Below are 26,291 nucleotides of genomic sequence, written 5' to 3'. Positions count from 1 at the left end.
CCTCCAACTTCCACTGCTGCTTCAGTGTCAAAGGGGCAGATGTATAATCTGGGAAGTTGTCCAGATGCATCTTGAGCAAAGCAAAGCATTGTGAATCATTGGTACTAAGCAGGATCTTTCAATCTGGCACAGTACCACTGGCAGCACTCAGTATGTACTCACAGTACACCCAGGATGGCAAGCACCTCATGGAGGGGACATCAGTATTCACCAGAGCCAGATTTTCAACGAACAAATAAATAAGTTATCTTCCCTTGCGCACTGCGGTGTTTCATCATGCAGACTGTGCCCCAGCAGCACTGCTCTGGCTGCAGTAGAATGACAACAAGCCCATGCTAGGAATGAGCTCCTTTGTAGCCATAAATGTTGCATTAATAGGTTTCTTGCTAATACTGGGCCATCACTTTATTACTTCTCCTGTCCCATAAATGCTCTCAGGTGAGAGCATCTCCTCCTCTTTGAAGAAGTCTGTGCATATTGCCGAACAGAGAAGAAGAATGACAATGTCATTCTGGCTCTCCCCTGAAACAGCAGCTTTTCTGTCATCCCCTGAAAGTGCTCCAGTTTCTTTACAGCTCTGGAAACGTGGCTCAAGCAAGGCTGCCAACACATGTTCCTCTGTGTCAGACACTATGATTCTGGAGCCTGCGAGGAGCCTGTCAGCTATCATTCTGCCAGGAATACCCCAGCCCTGGCTCCTCTGCTTTCATATTCAGTCTGTGTTAGGTTGAGTAAGAGGAGCTGTCAGGTATCTGGAAAAACAATACCAGCTCTTGCTTTAATTTGCATGCCCAGCATTGAAATCTTTTGTCACTAACTCAAGTGGGCAGTGGATAAAAACGAAGTGAAATATCATGATGCAATTCACATAAATGTGTGAACGGAGCATCTCTGCACCTAACGTCATGCTTGCCAATGTTCTGGTGCAGATTTGTTGTGTCAAAGCATCAGAAAATAAGTGGATATCCAGCATGCTAGAGTCCCCTGATGAAAATTATGTTTATATCAAGTCTCCTCACAGGCTGCCCAGTCTCCTGATTTCAGGGGAGTAACAAGTTACCAGTTCTTTAACCTGCTCTCCTCCAACACCTAAGTACCCCCTTGACCCTCTGCTGGGACTGCCCTCCAGGCATGTCCCATACCAGGTTGCTCTAGCATTTGAAAGAGAGAAAGAAAACCGCTGTGCAGATCTTTTATGTATGTTGTCTTTGCCCGGCCATTTTGACACAAAGATCCTCTGCTGCTTCACCATTTCTTCGTGCTAGCCTGTGTGTGCAGCCTTATTCCCTTCCCGGGCTTCCACTGTGGCCTGCACAGCAGGTAAGCACCCACACATCTCGGGCAGCTGAAACCCCAGGCACCCTCCAGCACTGTCAGCCCCTGACACTGTGAGGCAGGAGGAGAATAAGGAAGCTCCAGCACCTCAACATTAAAGAAAGCCAAAGCACAGAGCAGTCGCCTTTCACAAGGTGAAGACTTTCACAAAACTTCATTTTAAATCGGCACTAACAGAAGTAAAGCTAAACCTTTGTCCATCTGAAAGCCCTCCCCTGTCTCACAGCCATGCTCCCCACTGCTGTTTGTCTCACTGGCAGCCACAGATCTCCACGGTACTCAGATGTGACACACACCAAAGCCCCAGTCCCACTTTCAGTTAAGGACCGTACCCCTTCCAACACCTTTTTTCAGGAGACTGTGCACTCCGCACTGACAGGCCCCACTGGCACCCGGGCCTCAGCCTGCTCTGTGCAGGGACGCGGCCCTCCGGCTGGCCACTCGCCGACACAGACACCATGCATCGTTTGTAGCAGAGGGGATGTGACAGAGGGAACCAGGCCCCACGCTTAGTCTAGTGCATGGCATCATTGAACTGCTGTGATCCTGCTGCAAACATCTTCTGAGGGGGGAAAATGGCGGCTCCACATGCTCCAAGCCCCAAATGCCCCAGACCTCCAGCCTGTCTCCTCTCCCGCCTTACCTAGTGCTGTCTTCTGGGTGATGTTTCCTCACATGGCGCCCACAGATGACTGCCTGCTCCAAAGAGTCCTCTGCCAGCACCGTCTGCCCTTCCCTTCATGGGCATTCACGTCAGGGGACACCAGCAGCAAAAGGCCATTTCCTCAGAGAGGTTCCTGCCATCCCCAGCAGTGGGTCTCCAGCTTGGCAAGGTGTCACTGTGCTTAAGCAAATTCTGTGATTTCCTCCACTTTTGAGGAAAAAACACTCCCTTTATGGAGGCCATCATCTCACTGAAAGCACCTGGTACCTGAGGAGTGCCCCAGCTTCCTCCCAGCAGCCACTGAGGTACCGAAACACCACAGTTCTGTGAAATGTTGTTTCTCGGAACATGGCCACCTCAGAAAAACCCATCGTTTGCCTCAGAAACGGCACCTACACACACCTGCCTGCTCCCGTGCGCTGCGGCCAGGTCTGTGGCAGGCGGGCAGCTGCCGACCGAGGCTGCCGCTTCTCAGAGCAGGAACCCACCTGTGCAGCTCCGGAACCTTCTGGCGCCTTCCCTCAGGGTGAGGCAGCTGCAGCAGGGCCTTGCCGGGCTGGGCCGGGGAAGGCAGCAGCAGCCATGGAGGAACCCCCGCCCTCACAAGGCCTGGTGGGGCTTTCTGAAGAAGGGGGCACCGCCAGCCACGGAGCACACTGACCGTTTGTAATGGAGTATGAGAGTTTGCAGGGGTGCTGTGGGAGGCAAAGGAGGGGACAGGAGCTCCTGCTGAAGCTGAGCAAACGTTAGCACAGTTGCCGGTGGCAGCACCAACCTCCCTGAGGGACGCCCAAAACGTCCGTCCCAGCACGTTGGCACAGTCCTGAGGAAGGGACAGGCTTTCCTCCACCAGCCAAGCAAGACAGAGCCTGCAAACCGCAACAAAGCAAAGCTCTAGAGAGGAGTTAATTAAAGAGTTCCAGTTCCCTCCAACGCAGACCCCAGTCCTTTGTGAGCACAAAAGTAAGCCCAAGCATACCCACTGCTAATTTTGATTAAGTTGAGGAGCTCTTTGATTTTACTGCTGTGGTTCATGCTGTTGCCACATAGCGCAGACAACACCCCCACAAAACCACGAGTGTGTTGGCTGCAGCCGCTCCCCTCCCTTGTTTTGTTCATTTACGTTGCTTGCAAGCTTTAGCAGCAGTCCGTGTATCTCTGGAACTAAAGCTGTAACTGCTTTCTCCAGGAAATTCTCAAAATTGCACCATGTGAACCTCGCCCTGTAATGGTGACAGGGAAATTTCAAAGACTTTTTTTTTATAAAAGGTTCCTGTATTTTTCTCCTAAACGAGTGAGTCCACAGGTGGAAAAACAGAGCATGCAAATACATGTAAAGCCGTGGTTGCAGCATGCGTTCCCTCTTTCGCCAAAGTTTGTCAGAGGCTCTCACAGCTCCCGGCTGTTTCACTGTGGAGCGGAGTTTTGTGAGCAGATACGTGGCGATTTCCCACAAGGAAAGTGGCTGCAAAGCTTAGAAACACATACTGTATTTCCAGAGACTGCCTCTGCTCGAGGGCTCACTGAGTCACGCACCAAATGCTGAAATATGTGGTCGCCCGCTAGCTCAGCTACTGCAAAAATGGTGGTAAGGTGATAGCAGTTCACACTCTAATGCTTCCTCTCACTGCTCAGTGCCAGGTCATCCAACATTGTTTGCTAATGCCAGGTCCATATGGGATGTTGAGTTAGGACATGGTGTCTGTGGCCTGAACTGGCAGCACAGCTTTCTGCTGGAGGTGCAGCTCAGTACACCATTAGCATCACACAAAAAAAGAATTCTGGACTTTAGTTGGACTAAATGTTGCAAGCACATGATAACCATCAACTTCTCCACTGACTGCATGGAACAGCATGCAATAAAACAAAGCATGTCACAAACATGAATACCTGGAGCTGTTTCCTCATGTACCATCACACCCCAGAACTCTCTCTTTGCAAACAGGCTACTTGCCATTTGCTGTGACGAGACATCTCCTTGCAGCGTTTGGTTAGGTTAAGCACAAGCGCCAGCATGTACTCGCGTTCAGCATTGATTCTCCCTCAAAATCCCCCATGAGAACCCTAGGAGTGTTCTTGTCTCCCTCAAGTCTGCTCCAGAGAGGTGATACCGGCTCCCTATCTGTCCAGTCCAATAGACAACACTGGACTTGGCCTTCCAAGCTCAGCTAATCGTGGCCAGCTGCCAAGACCCCATAAGAGGCGCATCTCACTGGAGCATTATTAGGAAGCAGAGAGTGTTATCTGTGCAAGGGAATGACTGCTTCAAACAAGGACAAAATCAGAAAGCAGAAAATTAGAGCTTCAACCATAAAGTTCAAAGAACATGGGAAAAAAGCACAAAAAATAATTTTGACACTTTGAAGTAGAACTCAATTGTTCCATTAAACTGTATTTTTAATAAAAAATAACAATAACAGCATTCCAAATATCTATTTTATAAGCTTTACTAATGTATATTTTTTTAATACATGTCAGAAATTCTTACTTGAGGCAAATGCAATATTTATAGAAAGCAAGAGACTTCAAAACAGCTCCAGAGACTTTAAGCTCTCTATTTATTCACAGATTTAGAATAACTCAGGAATACAAAATGACAAAATGTACATTTTTTATATTGTTTACTAATGTATTGTCTCTTGTCCCTGATCCGTCATTTTCCTGACTGCAGGAAACACATTCAGCTTCTTCACTCCCTTTAATGCTACACACTTCTGGAGGGAAATATTCCCATTTGGTGAAAATCTATCACAATTCTGTCTTGCAGAATATCACTCCTAGAGAATTATGTGAAGATCATTAATAAATACATTTTTGCAATGACAGTCATTTCTTCTTTGGTCATGATTTGTACCTATTGTTTGCCTCAGCCTCTCCAGTTCCCAGAAAAACTGCTGGTGAGAGTGAAGAAGAGGCAGTGCAGCTTCAGACCAAAATCAGAACGGAGGTTTGCCCGTGGCTATAAAGGCTACCAAGATGTTGGAAGTTGGTTAACCCCTAGTTAGACATGTCACTGGGTGTGGAAAGATGCCCTCGCTGTCCGTGAAAGACCACCTCCACGATGTGTTGGTTGTCTTGAGAGGCCGGGAGCAGGCTTTCTGGAGGATGGCTCCAGGAGCCGGGAGGTCCACGGCTCTCCTCCCAGCTCAGAGGCTGCGTGGCCTCGTGCAGGTCGCAGGGCCGTGCTGTGCCTGAGGCTCGGCCTCAGTGGAAGAAAGGGCCCTTCCTCTGCCAGGGCCTGGGCACAGCCCCTGGGCCCAAGCCGGTCAGGCGTTCCGGTGAGAGATGCCGTAAATAGCTGACAAGCAGAGAAGGGGTAAGAAGATAGGAAAACAGTCAAAATATTCTTTTGGTTAGCATCACAAACCTTTAGTTTTCAAAAACCATTATTCTAGTCCCACAGCAGTGCATTGTTTAAAAATTACCAAATATCGGCTCTTTTTATATATTAAGTCCGTTTGACATTCTTCAATCTGGAGGCGCCTCTGAAACAGCAGAATTTCTGCTATTTCTTTCTGCCTTTTCAATAGCAGGTGAGCATGTTTCTCTTTTGCTGGCAGTGTTGCACCCAGGCAGTTTTCATTCTCACGTGTTTTTTCATTATATTACGGTGCAGCTATGTTTTTACAGCCATACCTAAACACTGCTATAACTGAACACTGAGAAATTTTGCAGTTGCCAGTCTATAACACCTCACCTATGGCACAGGCACAACATTGCTCCCAAAAAGGATGAAGGTGAAGCAGCGAAAAGCCCAAGAGAACAAGAAAGCCTTACAGCGTGAGCTGAAGTCTGCTATCCTGGGCTCTGGTAGAGCAAAGTTGCAATATTTGGTTGCAAGTATCTGAGCACATCAATGAACATTCCAGACATACCACGTTTTGCTAAGAAACCATAAACACTTTTGTACTCGCTTCTCCTTTTTGTTTCAGCACCATGTAAATTTTGGAGTGAAAATTGTCTGACGTTCTTCAAAAAAGTAATCTATCCTCAGATTTTGGGATGTAAATTTATTCCACATACTTTGCTATGTGCCTAGCAGAGGACACTGGGAAGCAAAGGAATCTGTGACCCACATAGACAAATAACTGTAAGTGCAGCATGGTACAGATCTGGGCAGACACAGGGTTATTTTTCTTTTCCAAGAAAATCCTGGATCAGAATTAGTCAAAAAACATGTTACCCTGGCAAAAGATAAGTCCAGAGCTCTCCCAAGTGTACTGCTGATGAATCAACAGCTACAGCACTCAGCCAGCTCAGTGTTGTGCTAGAAATACAGCAATAAATGATGTACTTTTGCTACACAAATTGCAGCAGCAAAGATATGCCATGAAATGCGTAACTGTTGAAAGATGATTAGCACACCAGATCACTGTACTACTACAGAGTCTGTCTTTTCTCACTAGACTTTCCCTGATGTTTCCAACTTCTACCGAAGTCCTGCTCAGCCAAAAGACCACAAATTTTGCCTACTCAGTTTCCTGAGAGAGAAGCAGCAAATTGGAGGTTACGCTTCCGGCTGGACCCACGTGGGCTCTGCAAAGACACACTGTCTGCCCAAGTTCTGTCCAAGAGCTACAGACCTCAACTGTCTCTATGTAGCGTGTTGAACTACAGGTTTAATCTGGGCTACATTTCTTGTAGAAGCAACCTGCACGCAGATGAGCTTGTTGATGGCTACCAATGCTTAGAACAATTGTAATATTTTGGCAAGAATAATTTTGCAGACCACAGAAAATTAACATTGCTAGGCTCAGCCTTAATTCACAGGAGTGTCTGAAGGTAAGATGAAAATGTGCCCTTTCTTCTTCCAAGCCAGCAGCTGCACTGGTCACAAGCTGTAAGTGAACTGTGTTTTGTAGCTGTGCATTCTCTCTAAAAAGTTGGTGAACTTACCAGAGGCATGGTGCAGCCTGTGCTCTTCTTCAAACCATCTCTGAGAGTTTTTTGCTATTATAAATAAGTGCTTTTAGAACTGATGCATTTGCAGTCATTTCAATCACTAGCATCCAAAAGTGTAACTCAGGGCACTAAACAACAATTTAAATGTGAGAATAAGTGCTGGGATCTTTTTTTCCCCTGGTATTTCAAGTTCAGACTATGATTCCTCACATAGTGCCTTGACTCCAGCATATGGGCTTTAAGAAAAAACAGTAATTGTCCAAACAGATGTGACAAAATCATGCAAGTTGGTTAAAGCAGAGCCAGAGGGGTGGAAGAAACCAGTGAGTCAGCTTGTCACAGAAACATATTTAAAGCTTAACTGGCTGTAAAACTCAATAGGGGCTATGTGTTCTGAGGCACCAGGCCACAATATGCCCAAGAGCCTCCAGCTCTGTATGACCGAAGTAGCTCTATCATGCAAACAAACACTTTTCTGAGCAAAGGATTTTAGTTGAGAGAGCAAACAGGTCTTTGTGAGCCTTTCACCACAGACGGCTTTGTGCTGCCAAAATCCGGATCCTTCAGACAGAGACGATTTTCCTCCCTGCCAATTCCCCTTCCCTAAAGGACCGGGAAGCAGTTCCCAACGCACCATGTACTTAGGGAACAGGGGATTGCGTTGCTCACTCACCAAGTGGACACGCACTCACGTTCACGACCTGTCCAGCCCTGTACCCCTGCACCTCCTGTGCCCTCTGCACGTGCACTAGATGTTCCTCCAAAGACAAGACATAACATTAACGGCCAGTTTTCTGCCTCCCATACAGACACCAGCAGGTACCGCATCACACCAGACCCGTGCAGCAGACCCCATCGTCAGCAGGGACAGCCCAGGCCAGTCACCCAACGTGAGAGGCACTCTCCCATCAGTCAGTTGCTGCAGACACTGGTCCCCTCGTACCCTCCTCTGTCTGCCTCAGCTGCTGGCTAGTTTCTTTTCTGATCTTAAAAAACTGTGTTAGGGAATGAAAATAAACATCGAAACCTCTAGGAGGTAAAGCAAGGGTGTGGACCAGAAAGAAAGGTGTCACGGGGCAAGCCCAGCGCAGGAGCTGTACTGACACACGGAAACACGCAGAGCTGCTGCGAAAGGGCACACGTGGCCGGTCTTGGGAGACATCGCTGCTGCCGCAGGCGAGGCCTGGCCAGGCTCTGCGGCTGACGGGGATGATCAGCACGCACAGACTGGGCTTAACAGTGGTTTTTACTAACAGTTTTTACCAGCTGAAATGATCCTGCAGCTGCCTTTGGAGGCTGACATCTTACTTAATTTTGGACCATTTGGTTGGTGCTGACAGAAATTCCCCCAAACAGCTCACCAACTTTCAAAATGAAAGTTTCCCCTGGCTACCTTTAAAAGGGGAGCTGATAAACTAAGGGGTTTAATTGTTATTTTTTATATTCTGGGTGTTTCCATGAGGCTCTGGCACAAAGCTGTGGAGATATTTCAATATAAACATTGGTAAATTCACTGCTAAATAATTAAGCTTTTGTAGGGTGCTAATGCTGGAAGCTCTGAAGAAAGTGCCAAAACAGGGATTTTGAGTGTATCGCACAGCTCAGGGTTTGTACAGCATGGGCCGATTTCTTTGAAGACAATGTCATTGCTAGCACCTGCTACCCGCTTTGGCCAGAGTTATTTTACTTTATTTGTCCCAGTATACACAAAACCCCTGGTTTTCACAAAACCAAAGAAGAAAGCCTTGCTGACACCAAAAATGCCCCACGTCATCCTGATAACCATTATGCAATTATCTGCAGAGAAGTGATGATAACTCTGTTTCAAAGGCATGGGGAAAACGGTTTCGACTGCGCTCCATGGAACAAATTCTGTGGTTTGATGACACCAAAGAGCTCATTCAACTCTGCTATAATGGGCAGAAGTAACACACTGACCCTCATGGACCCTGCTTCAAGCCCATGGTGAGATTCCAAAACACCAATGCCCAGTCTGTATTATTTTCCTTGTATGCACTATAAGGAAATACATGCTATTAAGAATCTGGGATAAACTGCACAATAAAAAAAATTGGCATTTGTCTGTACGGAAGCCATCTGCGGTCATAAAGCTTAGGGCAAAATCACAACTGCCCTGGGTATCTGGAAAAGTGGTTTCCAGTGACGCGGTGCCCAGCTGCTGCCTGCGTAGAACAGCAGCTCGTGCCATTCCAGCAGACCCCACAGAATCACAAGCAGCAACTTTCCAAAGCATCTGAGCTGGTGCTTTTCACGGGCACGAGACTCATTCAGCTCCCGTGCAAGGACAGGATGGCGGAGCGGGTTTCGGATCCTGGGGAAACCTGTGCAAAATCCCACCAGTTCCCATCCCCTCTGCGACCTGGCCTGGCTGCGTGTTGCTGCTAAGGCTTGCAGCTTGAAACGCTGCAGGGCCCTGGATCACATCAGTCCTTTCCGTATCAGTTATCGACGTTTCCATGTTCATAGCTCCTGCAGGAGCAATGCTGTCATCAGGGCTCAGCGCAGCAGCCGGATCAGGGATGTGGGGGAAGGCTGCTCATGCTTTGGACGTGCTGGATGAGTGGGACGCACAAGCTCCCGTGCCCAGGGAGCTCCTCCTCTCTCTGACACTTTGTCTTAGCAGGACCTCAAATTGTCGCATCTTGCTCCAGCGCTCGTTCACAAGGCTGACGCGTATGGCTGTACCCTGTGTGGCCCCTGCTAATCCATGACAACACTAGTGACTGACAAGAGCTGGCACCTTCCCCATCGACACACACTCTGGGCCGGCATGAGCAGCAAATCTGCAGTCGAAGAATCTCTTAAAGTAAATGCTGGAGTGAGTGCTTGTGGCTGTATCTTGCAAGCACTGTTGAAAAGACTTGGCTCCTGGGGTTGGAGTATATCGTCTTCAGTGTGAGCCTCGCTAAAGTTAATGTTAATGCTACAAATATTAACGCTACAGCTAACCCAGCCAGCTGCTGCACAAAGCAACGGGGAGAGTTTATAGCAGAAAAGTCCCTGCAGCCTATTAGTTCTCTGCAAGACAGCAGTCTCGTCCTTCCAGATGTGCACTCTGGCATTCAGCGCCGGAGCATCTGAGCGCTGTCGAGATGGCAAGCTCTACACATGCCAAACATGTGTCAGAAACATTTCTGAGGAGCGTCTGCTCTTGCTACCCGTCCCACGCTGTCCCATGCCGTTCCTGACACGACCGCAAACAGCAGTGTCGCACACCAGGGCTCTCGCTGTCGGGAACGACATTTTGAAGCTACGCTCCCCGTGCTCAGTCCCAGCTCTGCCCTGAGCCCCTGCAGCCAAAGCTGCACATTTTCATATCCTGAACAGGAGTCCTTTTTGGAAGTAAAAAAAGCCATCGAGAGAGCGGGGCTTGCTGCTTTCCAGTCTTGAGGTGTGGCTGCTGCCTTCCCTCTGGGGTAACTTGAACAAATAAGCTGCTTTGGGGAATTAGTGAGATGAAATATTAGCAAGCACTGGCACTGTCGTGCACACATGTCACAACCCAAAACAAAGCCATATTCGGATAGAGAGGATTGTGAGGTTTTCTTTTAGAGTGAATTGTATTTCCATGAAAAAGACAGACAGTAAGATTAACGACGCAGACGGAGAAATCAGCCAGGATGCGACAGAAGGATAGTGAGGAATGCACTGCGAGTATTAGCGGGGAAAAAAGGTTGAGCAAGAAGTGATTTTTTGTTACATTCGTGTGTGTACAGATAATATATAATAATTAGACCTCTTGGTGTGTTATATATTAGTCTCTGGTGTGACTGTCTGCCCCTAAAATACCAATGTTTCCCACTCTTCCTCTCTTTCCACAGAAGGTTTTAAGTGTCACCTAGATAGGTAGGGAACAAATTTTGTTCCACCAAGTTCTGCCACATTAAACCTAACAAATATACAAGAGATGCAAGAGTAGCTAATGCTGTGTGCTCATTCCCTTTGTGATACATCACAACTAAGGAGAGTGCAGAGGGGGCCAGCCCAGAGCAAAACTATTGTTTGCAATTGCCTTTTCCTTTTGACATTTTCATTGTATGTTCTTTTAGGATTGTAAATCTCCTGCGATGTCTTTACAACACAGCTGCGAAGAAGCAATATCTAAAAGGCTGAGGAAGAAAATGTCCTGCCACCTGGGAGCAGCACTCTTTATCTCCCCAGCAACATTCAGGTGTCTTGGGCCGGTCTGGCTCTCTTCTCTTCCACTGTGATATTTTTCAGTCAATGCATGCCTGATTCTCTTTTTGTTCTTTCCTGAATTGCAGGTAGCTTTGAAAAAACACACATGAACCAGCTCTGCCAGGTGAAAAATAAAGACTCCTGATTGCTATCATTATTATTATACCACTAGACATTTTATTAACACTAAAGTGTGACATTTCCCTCCAAAGAAAGGCCTTCTTCTGCCCTTCTGCATGGCTACTTTATTGAATCCAAAGTCCGTTTCCAAGGATCTTCACCTGTTTAAATGCTGCTGTGTTTCTAAAAGCAATTTAACCTTTCATCTTTTATGGATGGATCCTTTTTTAACAAAAATCCTATAGGGCCATTTTTCTCCTCATCTCCTTGTGATCTCAGTGATATTACGTGAGGTAGCTTTTGAAGAAGAAATGCTGAAACAGCAGCTTCACCACCTGCAGCTAATGCAGCAGGAAGATGGAAAAGGCAACCTGGAAAAATCCCTTTTCAACATTTCTCTCACAAGCTCCTGGTAAGAATCCCCCAAACTGACAATGTCTCTTGCATAGAAATGAAGGGCAAGTGCTCAGGAAGGAGAGAATGGTCTGGAGATTCTGCCAGCGTAAAACCCATCAGCTCGTTTTCCAGCCTTGCATCCTCTCATTGCATCAATGACTCAAGCACCACGCAGTGTTAATTGTTTATTTTTGGCAATGGCTGTCTGTTGTCCAAGGTAACACGGCCTCCTGGGATGAAGAAAGTCATCCTGAACACAACCAGTGCCCAAGAGGTGCAGTGTTTAGAGGCAGAGCTGTTTTCGAGGCATTGCTGGATGATTTTACTGCTTATTTACTGCGCGGCTCACATGGGACTCTTGGTTCAATAAAAAACAAACAAACTACAGACACTAGTACGTGTTTTCTTGTTCCAAATCCTCTAATCCTAGTTCAGGCCAGAGTACTCGGAGAAATTCAGCCTCTCCCCATGCCAATACATGTTGTTCCTCCTCCCTCCTCTGCCCAGGCATCGCCCTGGGGAAGGCAGACCTGTCCTCGCAGCAAGCCCAGCGCTCCCCGAGCCCGCACACGTCGCCCCGGGCAGGGATTTACCACCGGCACCACGGAGCCACGGGGCTGCACTGGCACCGGCCACAGCAGGTCCCTTTCTCCTCCCGAAGCTGAGTGACAGCCAGAGCCCGCGGGGTCTTTGGAAAGACCTACTGCAAACGCAGAGCCCTCCCCAGGGCCACTTGCTCCGGCTCTGCCGTGTGCCCGTGGAAGGCAGCTGCCTCCGCTGCCCGGCTGGGATTAGGCAGTGCGGCCAGCTGGGGGGAGCAGAGGGAGCCCGGGGGCTTCAGGAAACGGGTGGTTCCTCCAGCCAGGACCAGGCACGCTCTCCCCATCTGGCCACGCTCGCTCCCTTCCCGAGTCCCTGGCCAGGCAGGCCGGGGGGCAGCTGGCCGCCCTGCCCGCGTGGCGAGGGACCATGCGTCCACAGGGGCCCCCTGGTGACCCTCCCCTCTGCTGACCCGACGCTGCCGTAGTGTTGGCCCTGCCTTTCCTCACCTCATGGCTCTTGCCAGCTGCACCACTGCCCGACGCAGCTCCCCGCAGCGGGTCCCACAGGAGGCCTGAGCTGGAACACGGGGCTGAACCGGCTGAGCAACGTGAAGAGCTACTGCCGCAGCCATGAGAAGGTCCTCCAGCGCTGCAGGCCTAGCCCACCCAAGCATCAACAGCCAGAGGTCTCTGCCAGCAAGCCCTGCCATGAAAAAGAAACAGACTCTGGTTTTCCTGAGAAGTTTTTAGGAGGTCTTCACGGAATTTGGAACCAGTGACAAGAAGAGAACTTGGATCTTTCGCTTATAAGGTCTTTGGATCTCAAACGCGAGGCTTGTCTGACGGCTATGGGTGGGGACTGTCGAGTGCTGCAAGTGGAAGTTTCCTCCCTGGTGTGGGCAGCTGTCCCCGAGCAGCGGCAGTGCTCGCTGACCCTGAGTACCAGTTATTTTGCAGACCTTCTGCTCCGTTCCCTCTCCCCTTCCCTGTCTCTCTGCATATCAGGTGTCAGTTTTTAATTCTGGAGCTTTTGCCTCAGTAAAGCTTCTCCCAGTCACACCTGTGAACATCCCCTTGCTATGGAAGCTGTTACTGTGCATTTCACCCACAAATGAAAGATCATGTGAAGTCTCACAGATGTGCCATCTCTAAGCTGTAGCTAAAATCTACATTTATCTGTAATTTACTTTATAAAACACATTAATAAAAATAATTAAAGCCACATAGCCAGAGCATCCACCAGCCAAAGAGACATCATTAACATTCCCCACACCTGAATAACAAGCAAGGAAAAACAACACAGGGATTTAGAGTTCAACTTGCAAAAGATAACACCATGCATTAGAAGCGAATGAGCCTCCCAATGGGAGCAGCACTAGAGAATGGAAAGAAAATAAAGTAGGGCAGTGTGCCAAATTCAGGAGGTTTAAAAAAAATAAGCAGTACAGCCATCACAAAAGAATCCCCGTTTCAGCCCAGCATGGGAGGAAGTATGAACTGAAACCCAACGAGGATTTCCATGTTACTGTCTTAATTTGTAAAGGCTTTGAAAAATAACACAATGCTGAGCTGGTCTTTCTTTTTTGGAAAGAGGGGAGAGGGTCAAAGGGAACTGTATTGGTTATCAAATAATGACAGAAAAAGCTATTCTCTCTGGCTCTCCTAAACTCCCAAGTGACTTGAAGGGACACAAAACACATCCAAAGAAGCCCTTGCACAGGAAGGCAAAGCAAAGCCCGCACCTTCTCCAGCGTGCAGCTCTTGTGTAGCTGCTCCCTGCCTCCTTGCTGTGCACTGACACGCAGCTGTCCCCCCGAGGGACGGGAACCGCACCTCAACACCGAGACTGGTGCTTTTCCTCACGCAGCAGGACAAGCTTTGGAGACTATAAAGCGTATGGCAATAATGGCAGGATCAGATCTTGTGCATTCAGTGACAGTTCTGGACACACACCACCACGAAGGGCTCATACCTTCTAATTATGGGCCAAGCTGGAGGGGGTTTATGCCTCAGGTACTGGACACCGAGCCTTTTTGTCCGTGTTGGGGGACGCCGCATTCACACCAAACTTTTCCTTTGCCTCCTGTTTTCAAACTTGTTCAGGATTTTTGCTTTTTCCCATTCTTATTCTGACAATTTTAATTGTATAAACCCAGCTTTTCACCTTTTGTTGCTCAATGGATATAGGAGAAGGCGAAATGCAGGTAGAGCACCACAAAAGCAAAAGGCAGGTGAGCTTTGAAGGAAAAGGGATCTCGGAAAGGGACAAAAAGGAGCATAGAAATGGAGGGTTGATCTCTGTTGTACTCACAGCGTGTAGTAAGCCAAGCAACAGCTACCGTACCTTAACTAGGCAACCGGTAGAAAATCAAACCTTCCCTGTGATCAATAGGATAACGCTGAGAGTTTGATTAGCCGTGGAAAAATTACAATAAGGAGAGAGCTTTTTCTCTCCATGGGCTGGGTGATTTCCCTGTGAAAGTTTTTACAAGAATGAGGCTACATATAATGCGTCTTGTTAACCCAAATTACGTGCACTCGAATTCCCTCTCTTTCCCCAAAGAAATCAGAGAAGAAATCAGGCGTGAAACGGCATGTGGGTGGGGCCGGCCAGGGCAGGCACCACACTTGTAATTAAAGCAGGCTCGCTGAGCCCCCCCCCAGAGCCCATCCGCTTGGCTGCTGGGCTCCACTCACTACCCACAAAGACGGGGCTCTACTACTTTTACACAGATTTTCGGCACTCTGTGCAAGAGAAGGCATGCTGCAGGAAAGGGGGGTGCCTCTCGCCTTTCTCTCAGTCAGGAAATCCTCAGACCTAAACTTCATGCTGCAGCCCCAGAGCTGCCTACTAGAAATGTGTCTTCAACTGATTTGTCAAGTCCACTTTTCAGTATCTATCTGAAACAGAAGGGCTTCCGGCCAATTCGCTAAAGACAACTGGCCAGCGTGGTGCATTGCAATTTAAATTTTCTAACCGTGTTCATGGTTTCTACTACCAGGTAATGTCACCAACTTCTTCACGGGGCGCGCAGGGAGCCCCTTCTGTCCTGCCCGCTCTGGGCGTGAGCCCGCGCTCTGCGCTGCTGCGCTGTTGGCCCTGACTGGGTGAAATTCCCTGAACCGGTCGCTGTTAGCGGGACAGCACGTGTTGACGCCGCTTCACAGCACGTCACGTTTGCTGACTACGTTTCGTGGATCGTGAGGCTTGAGAGCCTTTTGAGCCTTTACGTGGCTTAATACTGTGGTGAGTTAACAGTCTGCTCCTAGAACGTTTTGCAGGAGACCTGGCAAGCGGTGGCAGAGCACACCGGGGTGTGATGGAGGCCACCGCGGGGTGTAGGTGTGACACCAGAGCCGGGCGCACCAGAGCCGGGCACAGGGCCTCCCAGAGCCTCTCTATTGCCCCGACACATTCAGAACTTCGTCTTTTTTCTCTCTCGCAGCCTTGCGCAATGAGGCGGCAAAAGCAACCGTGCTTTGGAGAGACGCACATCCCAGCCTAGCTGTTCAGAGAGAATAGAGGCATTTTCAGCTCGGGGAGGCTCCCTGCAAAGCAAGTTGGGGCTCGTGCGCTGTTCTCTACTCCTGGGTGAAGGAGTGACCACCCTTCCCTGAATCTTCCCGCCCTGCCACTCTCGCTCCTCCGCACAGCGTCTCCGCTGTGTGGGCCGCTCTCCCCCGGCTCCCTTTCGCCCCCAGAGGGCCCAGCCCGGCCGCCCGCGGGAGGGAGGGCTCGCAGCGCCGACCCCCGGAGCCCGCACCGAGGACCGGCCGACGAAAAGCCGGGAACCGAGCGCCAAGGCACGGGCTCTCCTCTGAACAGCGGCTCGGTGCCAACAGCAAGTGTTTCGGCAGTTGCATTCCTCAGGGGTGCAGATTTCTCCCGGTCTGGTACGAGGGGCAAAACCAGCGGATGCGACGGTACGGAGGAAGGGCAGCCGGTACCTGGAGAAATCCAAGAGACTCGCCCTGCTCGAACCCCTTTGGGGACAATGGACGGAGATAAGAGGCCGTGCCAGCGATGCCGCGCTGCTCCCATAGCCGCAGGCTCTTTGGAGATTGTGCATGGAGCACAGGAGTGCTCAGGAGGAACTTGTGTGAGTTTGTTGTCGGATCTTGTTTCATAGCTGACGATACGCCACGCGGATCCAGCGCAGTCCCCAGGCCGAGCCCAGCGAAGGCACCCATCTGACACTGCGCTGGTGCTCGTCTGAAATGCATGGTCTGATGCAGTTTATTAGAGCCTGAACAGCAACCCCGTGCACATGGGAACTGTAGTTCCCAGCCCCTGGCATAAAATCTGTAGGAATGGAGTCCCCATTTCCCAGACAGCACGGAAAACGGTGTATTAGGTTGCTACTATTATTAACAACAGTAATAGAAGTACTAACAATGTAAATACTAATAATTTGCACAGTAGCGGTGCCAAGAGTCTCCGCCTCACAGTGGGGTCCAGTTGTGCCAGGTGCCAAAGCACGTACAAGACCCAGAAAACCTCATGACCCAAAGACAATGAAGTTCATGTGAAAGGAGCACTTCAGCCCCACTTTTGCAGCTGACGACTGCGCTGCTAGTGGAATTTAATGGCAAGATGGATGTTTGGTGATGAAAGAAGACGTCGTGCCTCTTCCCCTAACTTCTGCTTTGCTGTGCGTTTCCCTCTGTAGGCGCAGAGACCTGCCACTGCTGCCAGGCTTGCGCTCCTCCAGCTTTCTGGCCCTGGTTGTCCTGGAAGACCACGGTCTCCCTCTCAGCTTGTGTCTCGGTTTGCTGCTGCCAGCCTGCGGGCACCCTGCCTGCTGGGGCTCCTTGCTTCTCAGGCCTCCCCTTAGCTTCTGGCTTTGTTTTTGTCGGTGCCACGTGCGGTACGGTGCCAGCGGTCCTGGTGACGCAAGGGAGGGCGGCGATTGCAATAACGAGCCGAGAAGTCAGTCCTCGGGGGAGCAACCTGGGACAGCGTGCTCCCGGTGCCGCCTTCCTGGGGAGCGGAGAGAGGGAGGAGAAACAGAGGAGGCCGAGTGAGGAGAGGCAAGCGGTGGCACCGGGGGGGTGGCGGGCGGAAGCAAGGCCGCAGGGTATGAAGGTGAGAAGAGACACGTAAGGAGAATAGGAAGCTGAGAGAGATGCTCGGCCTGGGACGAGGGAATGCTGAAGAAGGAGCCGCCTTTTAGGCCTTGCGACGGTAGCTTGTGAGGAGGTTTGCTTGAGAGAGGATCAGCTTCAGCTGACAGCTGCTAACTGTGTCGGTAGCCGAAAAGGAGATGTTTTCAGCGCGTGCCCCTCAGGCCGCCTCTGCCCGTCCGCTGCCTCGGGTCAGGTGCATTTTATACACTATAAAACAGCGGCATCTTCAGCAGTTCCTGAGACTCTCCCCTCCCCTGCAGTCATCAAAATGCACTCCTCATTCACAGTCTCCCTCCGAGACTGGGAATATCTCAGCCCTTAGCAACAGGTGATGACAGGGCATGACATGTTGTATCAGTGTTTCAGCCTCTAGAAGATTAAGATTAGATTTCTCCCACTTCTGCATTAATGTCCCGTGAGATGCACAGGGCTGAGCTTGCAAGCGAAGTATCGTCTTTCCTACACACGGTTGTACGGCTGAGCTCTGCAAAAACACGATTAATATACTGGTAATCCTTTTTTTTTTTTAATTCGGAAAACCTTTGCTCAGAGCCAATTTAATGTAATGCTTTGCCAATCCAGGTGCCACGTCAAGAACACATAAAATGAAAGTCATGTTTCAGTAGTGCCCCCTTATAAACAGCAGAGATGGCCTTGTGGAAAACACAGGCAAAGGCGCTTTTTTTTAAAAGATATTGTGTGCAACTGAGTTTACTACGGGCTGGAATCTGGGACTGACGGCCCGGTCTGGTGTAGTTTGGTGGGGAAACTGTCGAGGCTTTTCGGATACGCCTGCACTACGCAGTGCGAGACGACGCGGGGATCACCAGCCCTGCCTGGCTGGCGGCTCGCAGCGGGCTGCCCGCTCAGCGGCCACCCGGTGATGCACTTCGGCTGCTCGACAAGCCGATCAGGGAGTCAGCTAGTCAAAACCCTGGAGTTACGTGTTGGAGACCAGTGGCTTTAGTCTTGATCTGTGTCCAAAAGCAGTAAGGAGAGTAAAGCAGAGGGGCTGTGATGTTATTTAGGTATTTACTTCTTGTTCTTTCTACATCCAAATGTTCTCGGAAACTGTTGGGAGATCTGAGCATCGGCTCGCTTCCAGGTACCGTGCCTCTGCGGAAAGGAGGACTGTAAGCCCAAGACTGGAGCCCTGGGGAAAGCTACGTTCAGTAGTGGGAGAATCTGGCGGTTCAGTGTTAATCTGAAGAAATTGCTGCAGCTGGGCCGCATCAGCACATTTTTGCAAGTTAGTAGAAATGTGGGGACGGACAGGTTTGGCACGTGGGACCCAAACGGCGCAGTTTTGTGTGTGTCCAACCAAGGGATCTTTCCCAGAGACGTGGCGGCTGCATACACACAGGCTGCATTGGCGAGCACCACAGATCACGTGCTATATAACTGCAAGTCCTTCAGCCTCCCTAATGAATCCTGTTAACTGGATCGTTAACAATGATCAGCTATGCAAACGGCAAAAGAGGTAACCAGTTATTAACAGAGGACTCTGTTATTGTTTCTAAAAATACGCCTGTGCAGCTAGGTGTTTTCTTGTTCTCTGTGCACACGTTAAAGAGAAACTGCAGAGCAATAAATGTTAGTATTTAAAAACACCCAACTTAAGAAGGGCACATTCACTATAACTTCCCTCTTTATGGAGGAATAACAAAGGATCTCTAAGCTTCTATGGTTCTACCGAGACCATAAAACGATTGTGAGTTTAACTGCATCTTTCCTGGTTTTGAAGGTATAAGATTAGTGCATATCAAGGGAATATGCTTTGTTAATACTTGAGTTTCAGTCCAGCTGCATTTTTCCTGTATTTTACGGCGTCTGTTTTTGCCACTTTCATCAGTTAGGTAATGCACCAAGGTAAGAAACGTACCCAAATTAAACTCTGTAAAGACGCGAGAGATTGGCCTCACAGCTTCCTCTTACAGGCGTTGTAGGACTGGAAACTCGGGCACCCAGAAACGTGCGGTGCTACTGCAGTAAGTGACATCTTTCCTTGTTAATTATTCGTACATAACAACAGATCTACTGCTAAGTACATACATTTAGTGAAGAGAGCCAGCTTACAGTAGCAAAGAGCAGTTTGAGGTACAAAGGCAGCATGTGTAATAGGCTGGGTTCGTCTCCTTCGAATTTCCGACGGAAAGGTTGGGAGCGTGAAAGAAAACGCTAAGCCCTCCGACAAACTCTTGCCAGCTTTTACCTTCTGTTACAACAAGGGCTGGCATGCTGAGCAGTTGGTAAGAAGTGAACGTTTAAGTATTGTGACACACACGATAGCTTGTTTTCTCCCTGACCTGTGCGGCATGAATCTGAAATCGCTCCTCAAACCAAAAGCCTTACCGCTGGCCGGGGATGGCATCACCTCTAACACCGTAACTTCTCCTTATCACGGCAATCCTGCACTCCCGACCTCCGGGCCTGGTGCTCTTCCCAAACCCTCCTACAGTGGTTTTTTAATAGAAATGTGTCTTCACCTTCTCTCAATTGTAAAGCTCTTAGGACTTTCACTGTCTCTCAGGGAAGGAGAAGGGATAGACTTCTCATGCTCTCAGCCTTATCTGTTTTGACTGTGTTTAGTTTTCCACGTCCTTGCTTCACAGGCCTTTTTCATCTGCAGTTACCAAATAATATGATCTAGTGTCTCCTCCCTGGAAAAGGAAGATTTCCGTCAGTACCATCCAATATAAATTCCTCTGAGTTGGCTGCATGTGATTGATTTGTGCATTCTCACGTATCGTGCAAATCCCTAAATCAACGTCCAATAGTTTCTGGTTTCAGTTTTCCAAAATAACGTAAATCAGGGTCTCCTGTCTTCCGCACAGCTCGGTCAAGCAGCAATTAGGACTCAGAAGGTGAGACTAGAGGTACCCATGGTCACATTCATCTGCTGCAGTTTCATTTCTCATGGCCTCCCATGTGAAATGTAACGACTTCCACTTTGCAATTACACACATTTTGCTCTAGTTTGGCGCTCTTCACTCAAGAACTTCAAAGCACTTTCTCAAACTAACATTAAGTAACCTCTGTGCCAGCACAGAGTAAGCTGGTGTCCGTGGTCGGCGGTGGAAGCAGGAGGCAGGAGTCCTGCCTTGGTCTCTGCACCAACCAATAGGCAGGAAAAGAACAGAAATATCTGGAGTCCTGTCAGAAAACCATTTTTCCTTTTAACACCTGGCATCACCTCCCATATAATTGTGGAATTAAAATAGATTGTATTTTTATGCAGATCTTGTAAGAGCAGCCTAGCTTTCAGTCTTTTCTAAGCCAGCTGATAGTGATGGCATCTGCATGTATGTGGCAGCGACGCACCTTACGCTCCAAACTCGGATCTGCGGGAGCTGGAGCTGTTTTGTGGGGAGAAAGTACTTCTACAAATAGCTGCCAGTGCCTTTTCTGAGACTCCTCTTTTGTGCTGGAATAGCCAGAAGGGACTCTTGAGAATCCTGTCAGTGCCCGTGGGTGTCGGTATGTGCAAGCTATAACCTCTGGGACAAAACAGAGAGACAGAAAAAGAGAGTATGAACACATGACTAGGAACTGCCTGCACTTGGGGAGCCAAAGAGCAAAGAGTCACAGAAAAGAGCATTGTATAGCTTTTATATTAATCTAAAATGGATTCCTGAATTGTGTAGGCACAATAGGGGTAGAACTGGAAAAGACAGAGAGAGAAATGAAGGCCACAAATGGCCTTCATTACATTAAAAAAGGCTTTCAGAGCGTCTGTGGTTAGGCTTATTTTTGTAACACAAATGACACTGGCTGCAATGTAACTTCTGCTGTCATTTAGTATGTTGGGTGAAGTGTCAGGAGTCAATGCCAAGTGCATACCAAATGGAGAAAGTCTGGGTCTCTATTAATTAGGGTTGACTGGAAGAGATGGTAGGAACATCCATGCTTGATTTCTTTAAGCATAATAGCAGCTCCAAAAGGCATCAGCAGCTGTCCAGGGCAGCAGCCTGTTCCAAGAATTCTCTTACAAACCCTGCTCAGATGAAAGTGAGCACTGCAGACAGCGCTGGAGGGGAAGAGCTGCCTTTCAAAGAGCACTGCAAGCTCATGGGTATGAAACATCTTATCTCCCGTGTCCAGGGGTAGCTCACGCTTGTCTGCCGGCTCCTCCAGAAGCAGTCCTATCATACAGTAACAAAAATGGGTATAAAAGCTTTTGAGCTACTTCTAAGGGATCTGTGCATGTGAACTAATGAAGGCAAGTCTACGGTCAGCAGGGTTAAATCCACTAGACAACAGTCTGCAACTCCAGCAGAAAATGTGCAGGGGATCTACAGTTTGAAAAAGCTGAAACTGCCTGTCTAGAATAATCATGAAAGCAATGATAAATAAAGTCTTCTTCTGCCTCAGAAAGTTTCATACAATGATTAACAAATTCTTGGAACCTCTGGGTGCAAGAGATGTCTGTTTACCCTCTTATCTGTCTGCGGGTGACAGGCCTGGCCTTTCAGAAACTGTTCTTCCCTACGTTCCCCGAATCCTTGCCCAGGCGAGCTTGGCATCAGCTTCTCGCTCAGTCCCAGCCCGCAAAGCCGTATTACAGGATATCTCCTTTGCTAGATTTCCAGAACAAGGAGAGCAAAAAATGAGTGATCAAACATGTGGAAATGACGTGAGAAGGCAAATGAAACAGTTGGTGGAGAAGCAATTTCTGTAGGCTGGAGGCTGTAACCAGAAAAAATGGTTGAAACCTGTCCACACAGATCTCACATCTGCACTTCCCACGCGCAGGGCTGAGCAGATGGACCACATTGCTGTATGTGACGTCAGTTAGGCAAAAACCTGGTCTGAACAATGTTTTGTAGGTGTGACGTGCTACGGTGGGGCTACCAGAGCTGCGGGGTGGCTCCCGGGGCACGACGACGGCCTGGGCCAGAGGCATTCGGCCAAACAGGGTATAGCACAGCTGCCAGATTTATCTCGTAAATCCACCGAGACCAGAGCTGATAAGGACATAAATGTGCCTGATGGCCTCATTTCTTCCTTTAGTCATTGAGGAGAGACAGTACGATCTGTCAGACCTACACATGGAGAGCCACTGGGAGAATCTGGGGTTTTAGCTCTGTGTGGGGAAGAAATTGTCCCTGGCTCTCCAGTAAAGGCTTCAGCCAACACAGATAATACGTGGCTTACAGCTCCTTAGCGTTGTTACTCATCACTGGGCCGATACGCTCATGGAAATTCAGACCCTTTTCATAGGAACGCTTTAAATTACCAAAGCATGAGTACCTTCTCACTGTTTTTTCATAGGAATCAAGGAACATGAAATTGCACAGTAATTACTGTGCAGTGGATGGGTAACGGCCTGGGTAGTTCTGAGTCACTGCACGAAAAATGTGTGGCTATTTCTCTGTTTGCAGTGCTGCAAGTTCGCTGTGATTTCCTAACGCTAATTACCCAGTAATCTATATGCACCTGGAAAAAGTCATTGTGTATTTATCAATTAAACCAGGTCACCATAGAACTGCGTGACGCTTTCCAAATACTCGTGTCCCTCTTGTTTCAGCTGTTACATTATTTTTTTATAGGTACTGGGCTAAACTATGCCGTGGCTAGAACAGGTTTCTCTCGTTAATGAAAACCTTAATTATTTCTTTTTTTCTAGAGGTTGTTGCAAAAATTTAACTTTCTGTTAAGTGCTGGATTTTACAATCTAATAAATTGATATAATGCCATGTAAACAAGCTGTGTAAATATATATGCAGAGCCATGCCTTTTACAGGGATTTCTTCAACAAAAAAAGAACTTCCTCAGAAGTGGTGTTCTCAGGAAATAGTTATACTTTGCACAGTGTTATGCATTAGCATGCTAAATGATATTGCTAGGTCTGAATTTACTGTCAGCAGGTTGCATATTTTAAGCACTGTGCTTTGCTCAAAACAAAAACCCCAAAATATTTACTGTCCTTTGTTGCTACGAAAATCCAGTTGTTAGGCCAGAAAGAACTGCTGACATCATATTAACCTGATCAGAAATCCATTAAAAGCTCAGTATATCTTTTTATCTAGTCCTTGAAAAAAAATTGACAAATTGATAAATGCCATTCATGGCCCTGATCCAGCACAACTCTATTTTTACCAGGCTGAACAGGGAGAAAAAACACGTCTGATTAGTGTAACAGGGTATGAGGGAGAGCACAATTGCAGCAGACACGGTAGTTTGTGACAGACAGATAAATTTCTATCTATTAGGCCCGTCAGTATTTGCTGCTTGAGTGGAAGTAATTTTTGATGGAAAACTTGCACGCCGGAGGTGACCCGCCTGGCATGCCCGCGCGCGGCCCCGCGGCCGGCGCCGTTTCCCGGGACAGAACCTGAACACAGCCCGGTGCCGGTGCGAGTCTTACCTTAGCTGCGCTTTCACAAAGAGTGGGAGCTCCCTCTAAAACAGTCAAAAGCGCAACTAAACCCCGATGAAGATTTTAGGCGTTTCTGTAACTGCCATTTCACATCTGATGCTTTTTTAACTACGGGTAGCGACAGATGATGACCGATGCAACTCAATACTTACTCCCTTTCATGGCACGAAGCCAAAGCTACCTTCAGTAAAAGAGCCTAAAAAAATGACCCTGGAACAACCCAAAGGCTAAAAGACTAACGCTGGACATAGCTTACAAAACAAGAAATGTTAGAAAAATGAGACGTGAATATTGATTACAACTGTGAATTATTACAGCTAATTGCAAATAGACATGATTAGATTCTCTGCTGCTCCCCAGCAGGTCAGCTTGCTTACTGAACACTTTCAGGGAAGTTTGCCGCATCACGCCCACGGAGACTGTGAAGATGCCGGCGGAGCAGCGGCGCGACGGGACAAACGCTTCGTTAGCAGCGTTTCTACATGTGAAAGGCATCGCTCTGCTATTTGCTGCAGCCATCTTTCCCCCAGCGAATTTTCAGACAGATTACCGATAACTCACCCAATGTTACGACAGAGGCAAACTCGATTCTTCGCTTCCCACGTCCCAGCTGAAGCCCGCAATGAACTAAAGCCCGTCTCTCGGCTTACGGCAGTGAAACCGTGGGCGCTCAGAGTCCAGCTGCTTTGCCGCTTGTCTTCATGACCACGGCAGCTTCCCGTGTGCCAGAAACACGCCGTCTTTATTCCCTCTTTATAGTGATTTGCCACTCCTAAGATACTCTTAAAACACATTTTTATTCGCTGTAGATCAAGAATCTAATATTTATTCCTTCGCTTCTCTGTCATTAGAGTGAGAACAGACCACGATCCATATAGCCCCGCTGCCTACGGGGGCGGCGGCAGAGACTCTGAGCAGCCTTAAACGCAACGTACGGGAGGGCGCGAACGCTCCTCACGGTTTGCTATACTTCGTTTTTTAAATGAAGGCACTGCAGACTCAGACAAAATTACGTGCAGTATGGGATTAAGCAGCGTCCCAACCAACTTACTCGACAAGACGAAGACGACTTGAGGGTCTGGAAAGGGAGGTGTAATATTATAACCTTGGAAGGCAGAAATGCAGATGCCTGGCAACTGCAGCGTTGTGTGCGCCAGGCAGTGGGTGCCCACGCACTTCACACCCATCCAAACCCTGGCTGCTAATGCGAGCGGGACGTGTGGCACATAGATTTCACCTGTAGCCTTTTCAAATGCAGGTCGAAGTGATCTCAGAAACGCATAGGCCGTTCATTTTACAGGTCGTTGTTCTAGCTATGGATAAATTAATCGCTGTCAGGAATGGTTTACATCCTCCTTATTCAGAAGGGTTAAATTCCTGCAGAGGTAGGAAAAAGCTCCACTGCAGCGTCCAGCTGGTAGGAGGATTCACACTGTAGAAGCCTCGGGCAGCCAAGCGGCGTAAGGTAGAGGAGAAGTGTTGGCCAGCGTCAGTATGAAGAACGCACGCAAGCAGGAGGATATAAACCCTGTGGCAGGGAGATGCTCTACCCTTCATTAAAGTGACCTGAGCCTATTGCCAGCAGTTCACGATGCGTCCTGGAGAAGAACCAGGGTCAAAAAGATGGAAAGAAAAGGGGAAAAAAAGTCCTTCTTCAAATGTCTAGGCTTATCTCTTCACACTGTATTTGACGTTATGACCCTTCCTAATGGTAACTCATATCAAACTTCATTTTAAAAAACAGCAACAGTTATGTAATTAGTTCTGGATTTCTGGGGGAAAAAAAAAAAATCCTAATTCACCTACTTTCAATTAAAATCTCTCCTTCCAAGCATTACTAGGTCACTGTGAAGACCATAAGCGTGTACACATGGAACTTCTTTTAGTCACCTGGATGTCTTTGCTATCATCGTGCCTAAGTATGAAGCCTGCTTCTTATTTTCATCCATGTTTTTTTTTTCTCCTTTTCCTTTAGATGAAGATTATTATTACATGTGCCTAAGCTTTAGTCTTTACCTTCCAACAGACAAAAAATAATAAACAGTTATAGGAAAGTGTTCTAAATATGTTTGTGTGTTGTTTTTTTAACAGCTGGGAAGAAAAGTTAGTTTGGAAACTAGAATATCCTGGAGGCACTTTCTCCATCCATAGTATATTTGATAAATTGACTTTTGCTTCCAGGGCAGGCATTCAGCTTCTTCATTAGTATAATGATCCTTAGTCTTCTTTTCCCAAACTCAGATAATTTGAATGAAAAATAAGTTTTATGAAATGTGGCTATTAATAGTGTATAAAAACCTTAAGTTGTGATTACCTATCACTTTCCCTCTCTACTGTAGATCAATTAAAATCAAATATCCTTTCTCTTTGCTTGACAAGAACAATCCAGTGTGCTGCTGAGTACCAGGGTGACTCAAAAGTTTTTCTAATGTGTAATCCCCTTTTGTATTCTGTATTACGTATGAACTCAAAGACAAAATACCTGCATTATCTTAAATAAACTAGGTAAAATGTATTTCAAAAAGTTTCTTGAGTCAAAAAGTAGCAAATCATTGTATGTATTTTCCATATTTGTATAGGTTTCATTATATTCTCATTCTAAGTTACTCTTAAGTCTCCTTCATAT

The sequence above is a fragment of the Phaethon aethereus genome, assembly GCF_964289735.1.
Source record: "Phaethon aethereus genome assembly, chromosome: 20".
Taxonomy (NCBI): Eukaryota; Metazoa; Chordata; class Aves; order Phaethontiformes; family Phaethontidae; genus Phaethon; species Phaethon aethereus.
This window is presented reverse-complemented; position numbering follows the sequence as displayed.